The sequence below is a fragment of the Morus notabilis genome, unplaced genomic scaffold (assembly GCF_000414095.1).
Source record: "Morus notabilis unplaced genomic scaffold, ASM41409v2 Scaffold406, whole genome shotgun sequence".
Classification (NCBI taxonomy): Eukaryota; Viridiplantae; Streptophyta; class Magnoliopsida; order Rosales; family Moraceae; genus Morus; species Morus notabilis.
The window spans coordinates 254,997-269,698 of NW_010364333.1; the positions used below are offsets into that span (position 1 = coordinate 254,997).

Below are 14,702 nucleotides of genomic sequence, written 5' to 3' on the forward strand. Positions count from 1 at the left end.
AAAATTCAATCTCGCATCTCCCCTAGTCTCTCTCCTCCAACGGCTACATTTCCCCTTTCTCTCTCGCTCATTTGTCTTCTTTTCCATTTCCAATCCAAAACCCTCTCAATCTCTCTCTCTCCCTCCTTCGTTTCATCTCTCTTTCTCTCCCTATATTTCGTAGCCATGAGGCACTTCATGCAGCCGAGAAACGCGGTCTTGAGGGATACGACGATAGAATCTCCGGCCTTGCCCAACCCTAGCACAGCCAAGCCCGTCGCGCAAGCAGAGGGGCTCCAAGGAGAACGCTCCGCCATCGAATCCGAACTTGTTGCCCCTGATTCTGGAGCAGTCGCCGGCAATCTCCGCCGCCAAGTTGAAGAGCCCGCTCCTGCCACAACTGCCGTCGTCGAACCCTTTTAAGAGAAATCTAAGCACGGAGACGGTTCCGGAAACTTCGTTATTGGAACCTGTGAATCTGGTGTCCAAAATCTGCGGAGACAGAGGGCCCAAAATCTCAGGTTCTGCTTGGGCAAAATAGGAGCGAACTTTACATTTCCTCTGAAAATGCCCGATTGGTCCGATTGGTCGGCAAACGCAGGCGATTCCTTCCCAACCGCGAAACTCTTCTATCTTCTTCTCCGATCCAGGCATTCTCACTTTCTTTCTCTTTGATTTCCGTTTCTCTTTCAAAAAATTTCCGTGGAAATCATTGTCAAGACTAGTTTTTCATCTCAATGAGAGCAATTTCTTTTTTGTTTTTTGGTTGCAGAGTTCGTTGAATCTGTGTACTGATAAAGATGGCAAAATCATGTCGACTCAGAGTTCAGAAGGATCTGCAATGGCGGTTTATGGTGAAAAGGATAAAGTTGAGAGTTTTGGAGGTAGAGAAGAGCATTCTGATGTGAGTGAGGAGGTAACTTGTCCCGTTTGTGGCAATAATGTGAGAGGGAATAACTTCACAATCAAATCTCGTCTAGGTATATTTACTCTGTCCTCAGTTCTAAGGATGTTTTTTCATTTCATTTATGGAAATTAGGAAGAATTATTTGTTCTACTAAGTTCAATTATTTGCTTATTGTTTTAGTGATTATTGGATTTTGAGGATAGTTACAGAAATCTCCTTTGTTCTTTTATGTTTATCCCAATTTATCAGAAACGTATATCCTCTCCCATGACTGTCAACAAGAATTGTGGGAAAGAGGTTTAACATGATTTGTAAAATTTAGGCGACAATTTTGACATGGTTCGTAAAATATTAAAGAGGATTTGTAAAATAATGGGAATATTATGTATGAAAGTAACCCTTATTAAAATTGAACTTGTTTGATAATTTTTACGATTTTCGTTTTCCCATCAACAAAAAGTGAAACAAAAAAGGGAGGGAGATATTTCACTTTTAACTCAGAAAACAAAAACTAAAAGGGGTATCAAAGAAGGTGTAGTTAGCAACTTATTTTATGAATTTTGTTTGCCTAGTATAGGTTTTTCTAGCTTAAATGACTTTTATTGTTGTTGTTGTTGTTTTCATGAGAAATATGCTATCTTATGTTGGTTTTCATCATAAGGACTCACTTTTTTTTCCCCATAGATACGTGTCTATCAAGAGGAAATAAACAGAAAGGAAAAAAATGAAGTGCATTTTTGAATCTGGAGAGTAAAATTGGGGTTTGATTTGAATTTGGTTGACTTTGAAATAGGGATTTTTTTTTTTCAATTCATTCAAATTGTATGCCTTCATTCTCCGAGGGCAAGCCACGGAATAGGAGGGAAACAAGGCAGTTTTGAATTCCTTCTTTTTTGTCTTGTGAGAATTTGAAAAGCCTTGACGTATTTGGTATTGTTTAGGATTTCATTGGTTGGAAAACCTAGAGAGTATTTGATTAGTTAAATAATAAGGAACCTTAGAGACACAAGTAAACCCATCAATCTCCCCAATGGGCTTTCCTTCTTCTGCTGATTCACCGTGTCTGACGGTCACATCAACATCAACTTTCACTATTGGGATTACTGTTGATTATTATTATTTTTTCAATTATTACAACAACACGACATGCTCAAGGAGAAACATTGTATTGCAAATGACAGAATTATTCGTTGCTCTTGGAAAATGACTCTAGAATTTTATCTTGATACATATAAAGGGGTAGGAAAAGTTGGCAAAAGGTGCTCATCTAAGTTAGGTTGGATTGCGCGCCACATGACCCTGCTCCAAGTCTAGGCTTAGAGGGATATTCCACAACCAAAAAAAGTGGCGATGGTCGCTAGACTCAAGGTAATAATATAGAACCACCTAATTTCTTTTGACAGAAAGTCTTGCTGAATTATAGTCCTATTTTGGATATTATTATTGTAGGATAAGTTTGAATGGAATGTGCCAGATCAAGAAAAAGAAGCCAAGATATTAGATTCTATTGATAGTCTGTTAAACAAGCAATGGAAAGATTGGAGGTGTCAGCTGCACAAATATTTCATAAAAAAGTGTGGACAATCCATAGGAAGTCAAGAAACACAAACACAAATAGGTTCTGGTGTAGGCAGATTGGGAATCCTTATGCAACTATTGGTCGACTGAAAAGTATAAAGTTATGTAAATATCTTCAGAGCATTTATACATTTTTGTATGTGATTTATAGGTTATGTAACAACTCCTTTTTAACGTTGCAGAAAAAATAAGCAACCATTTGCTTAATCATTTGCTTCTCACATGTTTGATAATGTATTTCATTTTTGATATGTTATGGTTGTGTTAAAATTTATATCATTAATAGAAAAAACAGAGCTCCCCATGATGGCTTATGTGATTTAAGTTGTGCTTTCACTTTAGTTTGTTTCACATATTCAACCAAGCTGATTTCACGCATGATGTGTATATGAGAAGTTATAAATCACATGCCAATCTATATATGCATACATACATCCAATTTAGTTTATAGAGAATAATGTATAAAATTACTTTTGATGATCCTTTAGGTAGTTGTTATGATCTGCTAATGCCATTTAGTCACACACATATTCTTGACTCTTATTTGGCCTTAACAAAAGAAATATGGATGAAAATGAGATTTCCTAGTGGACAAAATCTTGTGATTGTGCTTTGTGATGGGAGTTTACCAACTCTTTGGACCCATATAAATGCTTTTCTCCTATTCATTTATTAATAAAAAAAATGGGTTGGTATGACAGAATTTTGTGACTAGAATGAGTAGATTGATATCCTATTTTATGTTTAATGCAATTGTTTAGTTTTTTCGATATCAATTAAAAGAATTTAATTATATGCAGTACTTTAAAGCAAAGACGACGTTTTTATCTAGGAATCAGACATTTTAATACTCGCGGTAAAACTCAATCTCTACTGACCATTTTTACAGCATTTTTTATCTAAGAATCAAACATTTTAATGCTTGTGGTAAAACTCAATCTCTGATGACCATTTTTACAGCATTCTTTGGGACATGTTATGCAGTGGTGCTCCTTGAGAAAAGGAAGTATTTCGCTTAGTGCTTTGGCTCCATTTGGTGGTTTTACTTTCATGACTCTGAATTATTAGGGATAACACATATCACTACCTCTGATATTAAGATTGTGTTATTTTGCAGCAAAAAGCAAAGAAGCTTGATAATTCTAGTGGACTAATTAAGCTCTATCATGATATGTGTCATCACAAGACTAAGGGTTGGACTGGGACAGTACTGAGGAGAACTATTATGCAAGTTTTTATTTATTTATTTATTTATTTATTTGGGTTTCTTTATAATTTAGTATTCATTAGTTTTTCTTTTCACTTTTTCACTTTCAATTGACAGCACAAGATGATAGATTTGAAAACTCAAACTGCCCATTCAAGTGATGCAGCTAAAGGAAATACCTCTACACAGAAAAATATATAATGAATAATGCCTTTGGCACATTATTGGGAAACATATGGGGAGCGGGCGAAGAACAAATGCTTGAGACCTTCAAGACTCTGCAGATGTAGATCGATAACCTTAAGAACTTGGATGCACATTGAAAAATGGAGTTTGAAAGTCTTAAGAACTTTGTGAAGTCTATGTTCCCACTGTATGAACCTCCTTTTGGTGACTCGTCTCCTTTGGAATAGTGCTTTTATCTATACTTTACTCTTATTTTAGAACTTTCAGGTTTCTAGTACTTGATTTTAGAGGATGTTTATCTATCCTTATGAATGCTTTTGTCATGATTTTAGAGGAACTAATATTATGTTCGACATTTCAGATATCTTCTATCTTTGTTTGCCCTAATCTTAAATGCCTCTCATGCTCTTCTTTTGGCGAGTCACTACCTTATCTATCTCATAATTCTTTTGTCTCTTTTCTATTACTGGGTTTATTTTGTTGGTTTTGGGTGCTGATTAGGCTGAGTCATGAACATGCCTTAGCTCCTTCTACAGCACTTGAGGGTCCATTCAACCATGGTGAGTTTTTTTGTCTCTCTCTCTCTCTCTCTTACTTTATCAATTTAGAGATCTTACTCAATTAATCTTTAAATTATGTGAACTTTTTTCTGCCAGAATCTTACTATTTAGCAACTTAATATTGAAGGGAACATTGTACTAAAGATGTAAATAATGGTTATGGTTATTTTATGATAAATATCAGTTCTTTTTACTTACTGTTTGAGAACTAACTTCGTTCCTTTTGTGCTATTTTCTTTTTTGTTTTTGTTTTTGTTTTTGTTTTTTCTCTTCCTTCTAACGTTGTCTTTTTTTCCCCTTCTTTTCTCCTCTAGCTTTTTCCTCTTTCCTTTTGTTTCCCCTCTCTCTGCCTTTTGTTTGTTCTCTCCCTCTATGCATTTGGATGAACAAAGAGCCATCAATTCGGGCATGTGAGAGGGGACCATTATCAGAGTAATTGTTGTGTGGATGTGATTCTTGCCATAAAATTGGTGTTCTTTTCATGCAAAAAAAAAAAAAAAAACTTTTTTCTGGGATTTTTGATTTTACTAATCTTGAACTCCTTTTCCCTTTGATGCAGGTCAGAAAAAAGAATAGAAATTGACATAAGGAGAAGAAGAGGGCAATAACCACTCACACTCATCACCCATCTTCTGTTTTATTGGTTCTCGGTTTAGACTACTAAACCCAAACAATATAGATTCTCTGATGCTCAATGCTGCCAAATCACATGGGTATTTCCCTTGCATTGTAATCTTCCTTACTCTTGATGAATTGTTTAGTGTGTTCATTGGGCTGGATGAGGTTTTGCTTTTTTGGAGTTGGGTTTTTCATGATTGTTCTGATAATTCAATTGAATTTGATGTCTGTTTGCTTTTGGGGACATTGTTTGGTTTTCACCCATAATGTTCCCATTCTCAAAGGAAGAGTAGCTGTTTAGAAAGCCGAACAAATGCCTACTCTTTTTCTATCATGTTTAGTAGCTATCAGTAACAGCAGCTCTTGTCTACCAAAAGAAAAGCTAACTCTGATGAACTCGTGTTGCTTTGTTCTTTTGATTTTTGAAGTGGCGACGTATCGTACTGAGAATCACATAACAAGATCTTATTTCGGTTTTGTTCTTATGCACATATATTCTTTAAACTTATTTTCGACACCTTTTAATTATTGTGGATCTCTTTTTCGTAGGTTATGTAACGCCCTTTAGAATTAAACATGTTTAATTATGCTAAACTGTAGATTATTAGTGTGTCTAATTTGATTTTCATAATTAATTAAGGGACTTTAAGTCATTTTCAATATTTATAATTACACCCCAAAGATTTTTGGAAAACACACTTAAATTTAATACATTTTCCTTTTTTTCTTTTTTCTTTTTCTTTTTCCTTTTCTTTTCTTTTTCTTTTTCTTTTTTTTTCTTTTCTTTTCCCCCCATTTCCTTCCCGTGCGCCCAGCCCCCCCTCTCTCTCTTTCTTTCCTTTTCTTTTTTTTCTTCTTCTTCTTCTCTGGTTCTCCCACGCACAACCTCTCTCTCTCTCTCTCTCTTTCTCCATTTTCTTCCACCGCCGGCCACCTCTCTCTCCGGGTTTCCTCCCGCCAGCGTCCTCTCTCTCTCTCTTGCTCTCGGCAGTTTGGCCGAAAATCAAAAAAAAAAAAAAAAAAAACGAAAAACAGAAAAATTGAGGGAGACGAAGCTCGAGCAACTGATTTGAGGTAAAACCCTTTGAAACCCACTCTTTGATTCGGATTTTAAGCTTGAGAAAGTTTGATTTTGGTTAGATTTGAATAATTTTGAGTTAGGGTTCGAGTTTGAACAATTATTGTTGGAATTGAATGAAATTTGGGGATTTTTAGTTATTGGACTTGTTTAATTGATTAGAAACTGATTTTGATGGATTCTGGAGAATATATATTGAAATTGGATTTGAATTGCAGGTTTGGCATTTTTCCTATTTATGCCGGCATGCTGCCGAAATTTCTCTAGAAACTTGTTTTTAAACTGAAATTAAATAGGAAAAACCAAACCTATGAATTGGATTCTAATTTTTAAAGAACCCCCAAACTGAATTATAAAATCATTGTGAAAATTGGATTTGAGTCAAGGCACACTAATAGGAAACAATTAAACATGATTGAACTTAATTCGTTTTAGGAATGAGAAATACTTCCTAAGATATTGCTTTTGTGATAAAGCTAGTAGAGAAGGTCAAGTATTAAGGCTTTAAGGAAAGCGAAGGCTAGGAGAACTGAAGGCTAGCCCAGGTTTGATATCCAACAGGTAGGATATTCTTGTCCATATCCTTGTTAGCCTCATTTTAAATTATTTTGGCCAATGAAAATGTTTTGGAACAAAACATGTTTAAAGAAAATGATTTTAAAGAAATAACATGAGAATGCTATTAAGTTTTTCCAATGATTTTGGAAATGAGATTTCAAAGCGTATCAATTCTTAAAATGAAATATTTTTAGAAATGATACAATGCATGGTGGCCTTAGAGATCGGGATGTGGGAATCGCATCCTTGGGGGGCAGGTCCCGAAATCCGTACGGATCTGCTTCTTGTTTAGTGGAATGATGGCTCTGCACTTTTTTTTAGACGGACATTTTTACCGCTTCTTGTTTAGTGGTATGATGAGCTGCACACTTTCATTATACAGATATTTCTATTGTGAGTATTTCCTTTTCTAAAAAGGGATGATCGGTTCTGGATGTATATCTTCGGACCGTGAGTACCTTTATTTTAAATGCTTTATAAAATCTATATCCTACTGGGCCTTTCGCTCACCTTTTTCTGTTTTTAAATGTATTAAACCCCTCCAGGCGACGCGAGGAGTGGTGCGGAATAGGTAGCTATTACCGGTGGTGTGGACTTGATCTCGGGAAGCAAAGAGTTGTAACCCTTCTATCTTTTATTTCAAGGCATGTATAAGAGATTATGGTTTGTAAACTTAAATGTTGCTAGATTGTGGTTGATGTCACATTTACTTATGTTTATATTCATGCATGCTAAACCCCTGTGGGAATTCCTGACATGATACCAGTAATGTGGTTTTAAAACTGGTTTGGTTGAAAATTCCACCACCGTTCTTGAAATTAAATTTCTCTTGAATGCAGGGGCTCGTTTGGAAATACCTGAATGTTTTAGATTTGAAAGGAATTAAATTATTTTGCTAATCACTCTCTCTCAAACAGGTTTAAGTTTCTAAACGAGCCTCCACGTCACCAACCCCGGTTTAGGGGCGTGACAGGTTATGTATGGATACTAAAAGCGTACAACTATGGTTTTGATTTTCTTGATTTTGAATTTGTTAGTTTCTATCTACTTGTTTTTTTTAGCAGCCTCTTTACTTCGTTTCTCCTAGTCGTTTGAATTATTTTCATTATTCTTGTTGTAGGTTTAATTTTGATTTAGGGTCTCAATTTAGCGTAGCTTTGTGTTTTTTTTTCTTATTTTTGAATGTCGAGCTATCGTAGTTAGGATCACAGAACTCAATCTTATTTCGGATTTGTTCCTATGTTCTTATGTTCTTTAAACTTAACAAATTTATAAGAGAGTGATATAGTTCAAATGTAGAGAAAATGAAAGAAATAAAAAAACATCGGGGAGTGTTGGGGGGGTAAGAGACTACAGTAAAGTGGATAATGAATGCAAAAAGAAATAAAAGAAAAAATAAAGCACTGAAAAAGAAGAAGAAAAAAGAAAAAAAAGGTAAAATATTATTTGTAGAATACAATGGTAGATAAGTGGAATTAAAAAATGAATAGTATATGTAAAACACAATAAAAGATGAAATTAAAAAGAAATAAAAAATTTTGGCGGTTTTAGAGTAGCAAACTATAGTAAACAAATAGAGCCAAAAAAAGGGGAAAAAAGTAATGCAATAGAAAGAAAGGAAAGAAAAGAAAGAATAGAAAAAAAAGGTATAAAAAAATCAAAACCGCATGTTTTGGACTTCCAAAATGCTATAGAGCACTCTTTTCTATTCTTCTTTATAAAGTACATATAGGGCAAGTTTTGCATTGCTGTGCTGTTGAAAATTTTTGTAATTGTTGTGCTCTTAGTAATAAGTTGTTGTGACCAGAAGCATATAAGTGTTTGGTAAATATATTTACAAAAGTGTTGTAAGTACCAGAAACAGAAATTTAGGTGTTTGGTAAATTGCATATAAAGTTGTTGAAATGTATAATGACAAAAGTATACATACTTTTTCACACATTTTGTTAGTTAGTTTTATTTCTATTTTTATGGTCAATATTCATAATATAAAAAATATATTTTAAATTTTATTAATTAAAATAGTTCTTAAAAGTAAATTACTATTACTCAGGGATAAAAGTTATTCATCAACTAATATTTATTATTGTGATTTTTAAATATTTTGATAATTATTAAAAATATTTGAATGAAATTTAGCATAGCATATTTATTAAAGATTTTCAATTTTAAAAATATATTTTTTAATAGTATAAAAAAATTAAAATAGGTATATTGAGAATTAAGTTTATAATTAAGGTTATCTTAGTAAATTTAGATAACAGCAGCAGAAGCTACTATGTAACAACGGCTTCTCAAATATTGCTATTTGACAACAGTTTTTAGAAGTTGAAGGACAAAAGCAAGATTTACAAAACACCCTAAACTATTGTAGCTTTTTTAAAACAACTAAAAGCAACCTCTAAAAGCAATGCCAAACAGGCCCATAGTGAATTTATTGCCATCAAAAATACTTTTTTTGTCGCTGATAAAACGTGAGGAGCCGAGCAGTTATGGAAGTTGCCCAAAAACTATTTGTTGATTTATTTTAATTTTGAGTTTTAATTTATTTTAGTAGTTTCTTTATTTTTAGATTTTTTTTCTGATTTAGTTGTTTCCAAAATTTCAAATTCAGAATTAGTTTAGTTTCCTAGTGAGTTTAGTTTCCTTTTCTATTTTGAATTGTCATCCTCTATAAATAGCTAGCCTAGATTGTTATTATTATTCAGATTTTTCTTCGAAATAAAATTAAGAGAAGTTTTTTTCTCCCCTTTGTTTGCTTGTTTTTGGTATTCTCACAAATCAACAATCAGAAGTTTTCCTTGCTTTTCGGCATTTCGCGTGAATCAACGGACTACTAGTTTGTTCTACACTTCCACTATGTCAGTTGGTATTAGATTTGAAACGCTCTTTTATCAATTTAACCATCGGCTTTGATACCAACTGACATAGCAGAAGCGTATAAAAATAAGAAAGAGGGATAAATTCTTATTGTCTGTTGATTCGTATAGAATACCTGAACCCATTGATTTGATCGGAATACCAGAAAATAAGACATCTATAAATCTGTTGATTCGCTCATGAATACTAGAAAAATAGACATCAATCACTCGTTGATTCAACATAATACCAAGAAAATTGGAATAAATTTGTTAAGAGAACTCTCAAAGCACATAATATCTCTAAATGAACTAAAATAACAAACTAACATCTCCTATTTATAGAAGACTACAATTCAAAAATAGAAAAAGAAACTAATTCGAAAAGGAAATTAATTTGAAAAAAATAAAAGGAAATGAAACTAATCCTAAATATCCCTATTTTGAAATTCATAATAATTCAGAAATAAGACTAGAAGATAGGCTAGAAGATATCGGGATACCTAAAATAAATTAAAATACGAATTTGAATTAAATCGGCAACTTCTATCTTCAACTTCGCGTCCCATCTCTTCGCGTTGCATTAGACACACGTCCTATCTCTGTTGGGTAGCTGCCTTTGCATTCTGGATTATAGCTTGCACTTGCAGATAATAAAAGAATTGTATGGAGAGGGTCATGTTGGTTGAGATAGGACACTTCATCTAGTCTCCACTTCTTACTTTTTGCCTACGTTCCGCCGGGATGTTGACCGCTATGTGGAGCGTTGTCAGGTTTGCCAAACATCCATGGGACATGCTTCCAATGATGGGTTTTATATGCCTTTAGCCATTCCTACGCAGCCATGAACTGACATAAGTATGGAATTCATTCTCGGCCTTCCTTGGACGCAAATAGGCAATGATTCAATTTTTGTGGGGGTTGATCGGTTTTCTAGAATGGCTCACTTTATTCCTTGTAAGCGCACCACCAATGCGGTTACAGTTGCACAACTATTCTTTAAGAAGGTGTATCCTCTTCACAGTCTTCCTTCTTTTATTGTCTCATATCGTGATTCCCACTTTCTCAGCCACTTTTAGTGATCCCTTTGGCGCTTGGTTAATACTAGTTTGGACATGAGTTCGGCATACCATCCCCAAACTGACAAGCAAACTGAGGTTTACAAATCGAGCTTTAGGAGATTTGCTACAAAATCTTGTTGGAGATCATATTAAATCATAGGATGCTAAGCTTAGTCAAGCAAAGTTTGCTCATAATGCTAAGAACTGAAGCACGGTATTTAGTCCATTTCAGGTGGTCTACGAATGTATTCCCCGCTACCCTCTTGACCTTGCCCCGCTTCCTGGCCGAACTCGCATTCATTACAAGGTTGCTGATTTTGTGACAGATTTACAATGCATTCATCAATTGACTTATGAGCATTTGATGGCATGCACTGTGACATATAAAGCTGTTGCCGATCATCATCGCCGCGTTGTGGAATTTCATGTCGGTGATCTTGTGGGGCTGTTTTCATGAAAGACCATTTTCCTCTTCATGAGTACAACAAATTGAAGGCAAGAAAGATTGGTCCCTTAGAAGTGCTTGAGAAGATCGACCCTAATGCTTATCATTTACGCCTCCCGCCCAATGTCAACACTTCAGACGTCTTCAATGTCAAGCATAAGGTTCTATTCGCTGGAGAATTAGCAGTTATAGATTCAAGGACAAATCCTTTCTAAGTTAGTGGGACTGATGCAGTGTGAGGAGCTGAGCAATTATAGAGGTTGCCCAAAAACTATTCGATGATTTATTTTAATTTTGAGCTTTAATTTATTGTAGTAGTTTCTTTATTTTTAAATGTTTTTTTTTCTGATGTAGTTATTTCCCATATTTCGAATTTAGAATTAGTTTAGTTTCTTTTTCTATTTTGAATTGTCATCTTCTATAAATAACTAGCCTAGATTGTCATTATTATTCAATTTTTTCTACGAAATAAAATTCAAAGAAGTTTTTTTCTCCCCTTTGTTTTCTTGTTTTTGGTATTTTCACGAACCAATGATCACATGTTTTCCTTGTTTTTGGCATTCTTCATGAATCAACAGACTACAAGTTTCTTCTACGCTTCCGTTACGTGAGTCGCTTTCTAAATGGTGCAGTTTTTAAAGTTATTATGGGTTGTCGTCTTTAACATTAATGTTATTTTTGGCAGATGTCGTTGTTCTAAAAAATAACATTGTTTATTTTTTATTTTTTAGATGTATTACTATTTGTTGTTTTCTAAATTGATGTCTTTAATCATTTTTAGACATTTGTTTTGGAGATTTTTCATCTCTAATGTAGTTTTAGCATTAGAAAGTTTAAAGTTTTTTTAGAATTGACTCTTATAATTTAATGTGGAATTAATATCGCCCCTTTGTTCAGTATTGTCCATTTTGCATAAGTTATTTAAATTAATTTGTTCTAATAAAGGGATAATTAAGATTAAGGATGTCATTAATAGAAATGTGATAATGATGTTTAGACTAAACCCCCACATAGTGCCCCTTTTTACCATAAATTTTAAAACTAGTTTGTATTGAGTTTCTGTTTTATAGTTTGTTTTCAATGATGTAGATGCATTTCATGTAGAATATTGTCATCTAGATCAATTACCTTTTTTTGTGCTATGTTCTTCAAATAACAAATAGAGTATTCATCATCTTTTGTAACGTGTTGAAATCATTACGCACTATCTTTGCAACTCTCTTAATCTTTTAAGCTATTAGTAGAGCATGACGATCAGTTAGAACTTATTTATTTGCATTATAAAATTATTTCTCTAATATATAATAAATATGATAGTTAAATTCATGCCCTATTGCAGTTGGTATGTGCGATGCACGTGCCTATTTTTACTAATACTACTATAGATGGACACATAGTGACTTAATATAGAGTTAGATCCGTTTTGATCTCTATCATTAATTATTAGACACTCCCCTTTAGTGCTTGCTAATTCATAGGGGAAAAAAAAGGAAATTGGAAGGAGATAAAAGAATTGAGATTTCATTTTTGGAGAGTCCAAGAATTGCAAAGAAGTTCAAAGATGCTCACTCACTGTTGGATTTATTGAGAATGACGATATCAGGGAAGATTGAGGTTCTCGATCGCTCAATTATCCAAAATTGTTGTTTGTCAAATAGGTAAAAATTATATCATGATAAAAGGATAAAATAGTGTCGGTACTCTTTATTATAGTGAAACATCTCATTGTACCTTGTACTTTTAATAACATTAAAACAGTATCTCCACCTTTAAAAAAATGTTTTTACAGTACCCTAAGATCGATTTTTCGATATAAAATGCCCATTATATCCTTCTCACTAATTAACAACAAACTAATAATTTTTTAAAAAATTATGAAAATACTTTAAAATATTTATAAATTAAAAATTAAAATAAGTTAAAAAGTTTTCTTAAATATTTTTAAAGTTATTTATTTCTATTTTATTAATGTAAATGGTAGATCTAACATTATATGTCCAAAAATTAGTGTTAAGGTATCGAAAGAACTTTTTTTAAGGGGAAGATACCGTTTAAATATGTGACGACCCTTACTTCTCGTCATCATTACTACGTTCATACTTAACTCATATCTTAACTTTTTCTACTTTTGAACTATAAAACCCTAATTTTAGGCTAATTTTTTTTTAACTTTAATAGTAAAATAAATACTAATATACTTTGTTGGAATAAAACTTCGATCAGTATTTCATAGTAAAACGGGAATATTAAAAATAATTTTCTTAAAATATTTTTAACTTCTTAATATTAAATAATCCGTAGATAAAATTCTTTTGAAACTTTAAAAATTTTTCCTTAGGCGTGGTCATATATTTAACTTATTATTTGCGTACCATTATCATTCATATGCAATTAACATAATAGCATTTTGGATACATTAATATACTTTGTGACTTGAGGTTGCTAAGCATAGCCTCATTGTCTCATATACTTTACATTCATTACACAGCATATTTACATCCATAAGTATTGTTTATTTTAAACACTTAGCAGCGTTTTCAAAACATGTGGTGCATCCATTACCCAATTGCCCACACTCTACTGCTTCATCCTTTCTGCACGCTAAGCAACAGGTTTTAGGGAGCCGGTGTCTTACCCTAGCTTCCTACAACACGAACAAAAGGAATGAGCTTTTGCTCAGCAAGTAACAGTAGACCATAATAAGTACAAACAATAATCCATACCCATATATGCATTCATGTCATACATCCTAACACATTTTCTAAACATTTAAAGCGTTTATCGTATTATGCTTTCTTTCTTTCATTTCATACCACGATACTGTTGGTTTCCAAATCGAATTCGGATGCGGAAGCGTGGGGATAACGGATCAAGTATAACAAAAATTTTCATAAAACCTTTGAGATACTCTATAGATTATATTAATTTATGCAGGAATAAATTAATCACATTAATTTATTTATTAAGAACTCAATTAGGAATAATACCTGGTGGCCGATTAGGATGATAACTTGAGTTCTTTGACCTCGAACAATCCTTGCTCCAAAGCCTTGTGTTTAGAAAACTAATGTCTTCCACGTCAATTCCTAGAATCCATGAAGACGTGTGTGTGGGCACACCTGAGACAAAACGGGTTTAGAATAAACACTCAAATTTTCATAAACACCAATGCATGCACGAAGTGGAATTTTTTTAGAAAATTTTTTTTCCTTCCCACAATAAGAGAATTTCGGCCACCCTTTAAAAATTAGGTCAAAAATTACTTTCAAAAATTGTCTCCACAATTTTCTTTCATTCTCTTATTTATATAGTAGAAGTCATACTTCTAGAAGGAATCCAATCTCTATCTCAAAGATAAAACTTGTTAATTATCTCCTATTTGAATTTGGAACAAAATATCATCTTCCTTATCCTTAATGTGGCCGGCCATGCATGGGGATTCGCATCCCTGTGTGGCGCCAATTACAGATAGGGAAGGAAGAGAAAATCATTATTTATCCTACAGTCTAATTTTGATTCAAATTCAAATTCCAATTTAAGTCAAACTTAAATTAATTTGAATTCTAAATTGAACAGCTTATCAAATAAGTTTAAAATGATAAATTTAAATTATGTTCACAATTCAAATTCAAATTTAAATAATAATTAATTCTCAATTAATTATTTT

The 14,702-nt window shown here is 33.2% G+C and overlaps 1 long non-coding RNA gene across 1 annotated transcript; it reads left to right on the plus strand.

Moving 5' to 3' along the window:
- The first annotated feature begins 803 nt into the window (after positions 1-803).
- Positions 804-3,685, plus strand: LOC112093163. The gene is made up of 4 exons (XR_002902933.1): positions 804-959; positions 2,124-2,254; positions 3,265-3,320; positions 3,425-3,685. It is a non-coding gene; the product is annotated as an uncharacterized LOC112093163 (long non-coding RNA).
- Positions 3,686-14,702: the final 11,017 nt, after the last annotated feature.